We start from the raw sequence: 6,000 nt of genomic DNA, 5'->3' as shown, positions 1-6,000 counted from the left end.
AGTATAATTGCTTTACAATGGTGTGTTAGTTTCTGCTGTATAACAAAGTGAATCAGCTATATGTATACATATATCCCCGTATCTCCTCCCTCTTGCGTCTCCCTCCCATCCTCCCTATCCCACCCCTGGCCAAACCCTCTTGTATGGAGTTAAAAGAAGTCCATTTTCCACCAAGTTTTGTTTTGTCAAAAATCATACCGTGGAGGCACTCTAGTTCAGCAGTACCTAAAATATCTTTAACATTCCCCTAAACTGGCCTGACTTTAGACAGGCTTCTTCCTAACTCCAGGCTCCTCACCTCCTTTTTGCTTTAGAAAACATGTAAATTCTTTCTCTGCTCCTTTGAGATATAAAACTTTTAGAAGCTTCTTGCCAGTTTTACAACCCAGGGAGGCCTTTCTCCAGGACCTGGGAGTCATCCCTTTGAAATGCAGTCACCACGGAGATCAAGCCCCTATCTCTCATTTTCCGTTGGAGAGTGGGAGCCTGACTTCTAACATCTATGGGTGCCTGATGGTGGCGTCATCACAGAGAAAAACATATATTTGCAAACTGAGGAATAACTCAGTGGCTTCAGACATCTCGTTAACCATCCTTCTCCTTGGTTAATTGGGGACCTTCCCCCAGTGTCCTCCAGTACTCTTCCACAAGTTCACCCCATTGCTTAAAAACTCTCCTGCCTTTTGCTTCAGTAGTGATGAATTCAAACCCAGTTCTGGCCTTGCTCCCTTATTTCAATAGCTCGGAATAAAATCGTCCTTACTTGTTTAACTTTGGTGGGATTTTTGCTTTGACACCCAAATGTGAATGTCTGTGGTGGGCATGAAAGCCTCTGATGTCCCTATAAGCTGCCTCACAGAACGAGTGTGGTTAACAGGTTTTTTGGTGGAGGATGGGGAACAGGCTGAGTTAAGGGAAAAATTTATTTGCATGTAGTGATTGGTTTCTACCACTTCTTCATCTATTCAGTGTTACTGAAAATAACAATAAAACCATGGATTACATTTGTGTAGCTATCTTATCACAAGTAGTTTGACAGTTTCTGGTATGAGTAATTTATTCTGTTTTGTTTTAGTTTCTTTCAGGAATATTATTGTCTGGAGCCTAGAAGAGTGTTTGTACCCCCATATCCTATTGATTGTTGGAGAGAGATTGAAAGAGAGAGCGAGCAAGCTGTGTTGGTGCACCCTCATTCTTGCATGCTTAAAAGAAATCAGGCCAGACTCATGGGGAACCCTGAAAGCAAAAATCAGGGACCAGAGCAAAGAAAGTTGCAAACCAGGGGGCACTTCCTGCCCTTGTGTTAATGCAGACTTAAGGTAGTGACCCTAGGGAGTGTTATTTTTGGAAAACATCTTTGGGCTTAGAGAAGATCGTCGTACACATTTGTAGGTATCTGGTAGCTGTCCATTATGAATTCAGCTCCTTGAAATTTTTAAAACTCTAAATTAAAGATTTTAAAAGTGTTAAATACATCAATAATTGAACTTTCTGTTTTGAGATTTTAAAGTATTGTTTATCTTACAAACCATCCCCTGTCGAACGTGCTTATACCAAAGAAAAAGGAGTTTGGTTGTGGCGATAGAGGCACTGGTGTTAGGAGAGGAGTGGAGTGTAGAATAATACAAAGAAAAAAAATGGTATAACTGTAATCCCCAGTCATTGCCTAATTAGGCCGTCCTACTCTCTTGGAAATGATGATAGCATGATTTAATAACTTTATTTGAATGTCGAAGATCCATTTCACAGATAACTAGGAAATTACCTACATCTCTACTGTTCTAAGTAAAGCTCCTGAGTTAAAGCCAGTTTTTCTTGGTGATGAAATACTTTCAGACTTCTGGAAAGAACAGAGGGAGGCTATAAAGTGGGTTTGGGGGGGAATAAGATACCAGAGACTCTTGTTTATGACAAAAGCAAACTTTGATCCCCCCCCAAACTAAACTGTTTTCCCTAAATCAATAGCAAAGCAGAATCAGATGCACACTGATCTTTTGCAGAACTCATAGATGTCAGAGCTGTAACTGTTTTGAAGGACTTCAGCTTAAACTCAGTCAGAGGCTTTCTCTGAAGATCTGGTTTGAAGCAGTTGCTTCCCCTTTTGGAGGTTCCTGTGATTTCAAGACCCTAAACTGTATCACAGATTAAACCTAATCCCTGGCACATCTTCAAGGTCAAAAGTCTTTCACACGTATTCATTGTCTTGGAGAAAGATCTCCAGGAGCCCCACAGGACTGGGAATTTTCAAGGTAATGTAGCTTCTCTGAGAGGTGAGGGTAGAAGGTTGAGGTTTACAGACATCCTTCCTCTGGTCCCACTCAAACTTCTTTTGATTCATTATTTTTAAAAAGACCAACCTTTATCTTCCTAGTGCAGACACCCCAACTCCATTGCGAAGTTCAAACATGTTGTGAACGTGCATCGCCAGGGATAGGTGTGGGTGGGGCCTGGGAGCCCCTGTTGCTCAGGTTGCTACAGAAGGGAATTCCCCAACTTCTGAGCAGATTCACTAAATGCTTATAGGATTCGTTAAGAATTCTTCTACATTGTTAACCCATCTGTTTTTAGACTCATATCCAACAAGTGTTAAAAATATTGTTTTCAAAACACTTTATTTACTGATAATACCTTATATCTCTACAGCACTTAATCACTTAGAAAATATTTTATACAAACATTATTTCAACCTTATTTCACAACCACCACCCACCCATGCATTTTTGTATTTCTTCAATCAATATATAATTTTGAGTAATTATTAAGGGCCAGATGAAACCATATAACTACATATTTATAAATGTCTTTTGGGATTGAGGAAATTGAAGGTGAGGGAGATTAAATGACTAGTTCAGCATCACAAAAGAATAATTTTTAGATGCAAGGCTTGCACCCAGAGAGTAAGATGAATCCAGCACCCTTCTCATTACTCTTCAGTTTGGGAAGGTGGTTTATTCCGGCAGTGCAAATGACTAAGACCTTTTGTTGCTAGGTTAGGTTTCAGCTTTACAGTGTGTTTCCGCCCCCCCCCACACCCCGCCCCGAGAAGTAAATCTTCCTTCCATGTAGGTGGCAAGGCTAGCTCAGGAACTAGAGAAATATTGTGATATCTGTGTTTTATCATTTCTAGAAGGAGAGGAAGTAGAAGAAAGATAAGTCAGGTATGTAATGTCAATTTGTGTCACCTTGTGGTACATTTATGGGTCTAAAATATGTAACCACTACTTCTTTATTTGTATGTGCCCTGGAAGATCAGCCTCAAATAAAACTTGTGATGTTATTTGCTAAGTACTTTCTTTTGAGAAGCTTACGCTGTTCAAAAACTTATCTTCCTAATTTTTACACCATTGTGGTAAGAAAATAGTGGCACAGGGAATTAAAATTACTTGGACAATGTCAGAAAAAGTGTGAAACAGAAGAGTTGTGTCTGTACTCAGAAACTGACTTAAATACATTTGAATTCAGTCAAAGCATCAAATAACAGTGGTAATATTAATATTAGAACTTTATTATATTATTTATTATATTAATTCTGTATTCAACTTATTGTTCTTTTAGAGAATCCAACCATGTTTCATTAGGATATAGTTGCAATCAACTTTCCTTGCAGTATTTATGTAATGCCAGCAAGGAAGCACTGGCATATATATTAGTCAGGATAAACTAGGTTATGCTGTGGTAAAACATTAGCCATGAATTCTGGTGGTTTAATACAATAAAGGTTTATTCTGTATCAAGTTATATGTTCAAAGCTGGACAGAGGCAGGATCTGCTCCACTGAGTCACTCAAAAACTCTGATTAAGGGGGGCATTGACAGTTCAACATGAGGTTTCAGGGTTTGCTGCAGTAGAGGAAGGGGGAGACTGGAGAATTGCACAGGGAGGTTTTCACTCCCTCACCCTGGAAGTGACATAGTCCTCTCCATTCGCATTTCTTCGTCCAAGACTTAGTCACACTGGCCTGCCTAACTGCAAGAACTCCTAGGAAGTTTAGTTTCCCATGTGTCCGGGAAGGAAGGAGAGCTGAATATGTAGTATTTATCTCAGCATGTTTGTGATACTCACAGCACATATTTGGGATCTGAGAGTAGTGAAGATGAAAAATTGTGTAAAATAATAGTCTGAATAAAAGAAAACACAACTGGCTACTCAACACTGTGTATAATTCTGCTTAGATCAAGGTATATGTTTATCAATCCATCTTTCTACATATTGTTGATACATCATATATCATTTCTTTACATGCTGTATTATTCAGGGTTCTCCAGAGGAATGGAACCAATAGGATGTGTGAATGTAATTTAGAAAGAAATTTATTGTAAAGAATTGGCTCATGTGATTATTGAGGTTGGCAAATCCGAAATCTGTGGGGTGGGCTGGCAGGCTAGAGACCCAGAGAAGAGTCGATTTTGCAGTTCTAATGCACAGATCATCTGCTGTAGAATTCCCTCTTGCTCAAAAGAGGTCAGTCTTTTGTTCTATTCAGGACATTACCTGATTGGACAAGGCCCACCCACATAATGGAAGGCAATCTTCTTTATTCAGAGTTCCAGTTTAAATGTTACTCTCATCCAAAAGCACCTTATAGACATATCCAGAAAAATATTTGTCCACTTATCTGGACACTATGGCCCAGCCAAGTTGACATATAAAATTAACCATGACACATTCTCAAGTAGAACTCCACCCACCAGCTATGAGAGAAAGGATGATGGACTTGCCCTTATGACCAATAACCTCAGCATGAAATATTCTTTAATAGCCACATCCAGATATACGATTCCTTGAGAATCATCAAATGCTTTCATAATAATCCCTTCAGAATTACTGCACAATGTTTTGCTTTCAAACATTAAGCTTAGAAATGAAGTCTAGTGAAGTCTAAAGCCTAATGGCATTGTTTTATCCTGATTAGTTTAGTGATTCCTTTACAGCATCAGTTTTTTTTGGAGGATTCTAAATTACTAAACCACTACAGTTTTTTTAATAAAAGTTTTCCTTAGAGTTTCATTAAAGCATGAACATATTTCTACCTGCCCAAATAAAATTTTAAAATGTATATTAAAACTAGATTCCTTTCTGTTGCTAAGAATTAGGTACTTAGAATTCAATAGCATGTTAAAAAGAAGGAAGAGTATTTTTGCCTGAAAAAAAAGTCCAACTTTTATAAGCAGAAGAAAGGAAGAAACGATCAACTACCCCAAAATAGCTGAAACACAGAACTTCGTGAAATATGTTTTTCACTACTTTTTCTTTTGTAATGAACACTGATAAAACACATAATCTATCTCTGAATTAAAAAAACAAGCATAATCAAGTTGTCACCTATTTCTAGAGCATTGGATCAGGATTAACAAGATAATATTGGGGGAGATTTGGATTGATATATATACACTAATATATATAAAATAGATAACTAATAAGAACCTGCTGTATAAAAAAATAAAATAAAATTCAAAATTTGGGTAGAGTCACCCTTTAAAAAAAACCAGGATAACGTTGGTAAATTGTTTTGAGATTCTCAGATAAAGGTCATTGAGTAAGAAAGTAGCTAGCTAAGTACTGATTATAATACATTCATACGCACAAACACATGCATACATTTGTGTGTGTGTGTGTGTGTGTGTGTCATAATGGGCGCTACATGTCCCTGTGTTATGTGGAGCAAAGATTCACAGCCTGGGCACTACTGACATTTTGGGTCAAACCGACTGTTGTGGAGGGCTGTTCTGTGCACTGTGGAATGTCTACCGGCATCCCTGGCCTGTATCCAATAGACGCTAGCGACACCCCTCACTCTAGCTGTGATAGCCAAAAGTGTCTCCAGACATTGCCAGATGTCCCCTGGAGGGCAGAATCGCCTCTGGTCTAAAACCACTGACTTACAGGTTATGACAGAACTAAAGTGAGGGAGTTTGAATATGATAAAATTCATAAATTTGGCTAAAAGGAAGCTTTCACATTTAAAAGAATAAAAGTTATTTTTTAAGGTGATAGCTTAAA

The 6,000-nt window shown here is 38.3% G+C and overlaps 1 protein-coding gene across 1 annotated transcript in view; it reads right to left on the bottom strand.

The window, feature by feature from the left end:
- Positions 1-3,702: 3,702 nt before the first annotated feature.
- SLC13A1 (solute carrier family 13 member 1) overlaps positions 3,703-6,000 on the bottom strand; it is a 107,463-nt gene continuing 105,165 nt past the window's right edge. The window contains exon 16 of the mRNA XM_036863693.1: positions 3,703-4,078. The gene's annotated coding sequence lies outside the window, so the exon portion shown is untranslated. The remainder of the gene's footprint in view (positions 4,079-6,000) is intronic.

The sequence above is a fragment of the Balaenoptera musculus genome, chromosome 9 (assembly GCF_009873245.2).
Source record: "Balaenoptera musculus isolate JJ_BM4_2016_0621 chromosome 9, mBalMus1.pri.v3, whole genome shotgun sequence".
Lineage (NCBI taxonomy): Eukaryota > Metazoa > Chordata > Mammalia > Artiodactyla > Balaenopteridae > Balaenoptera > Balaenoptera musculus.
Note: the sequence above shows the minus strand (reverse complement) of the source record. Positions and strands in the feature narration are given on the sequence as shown.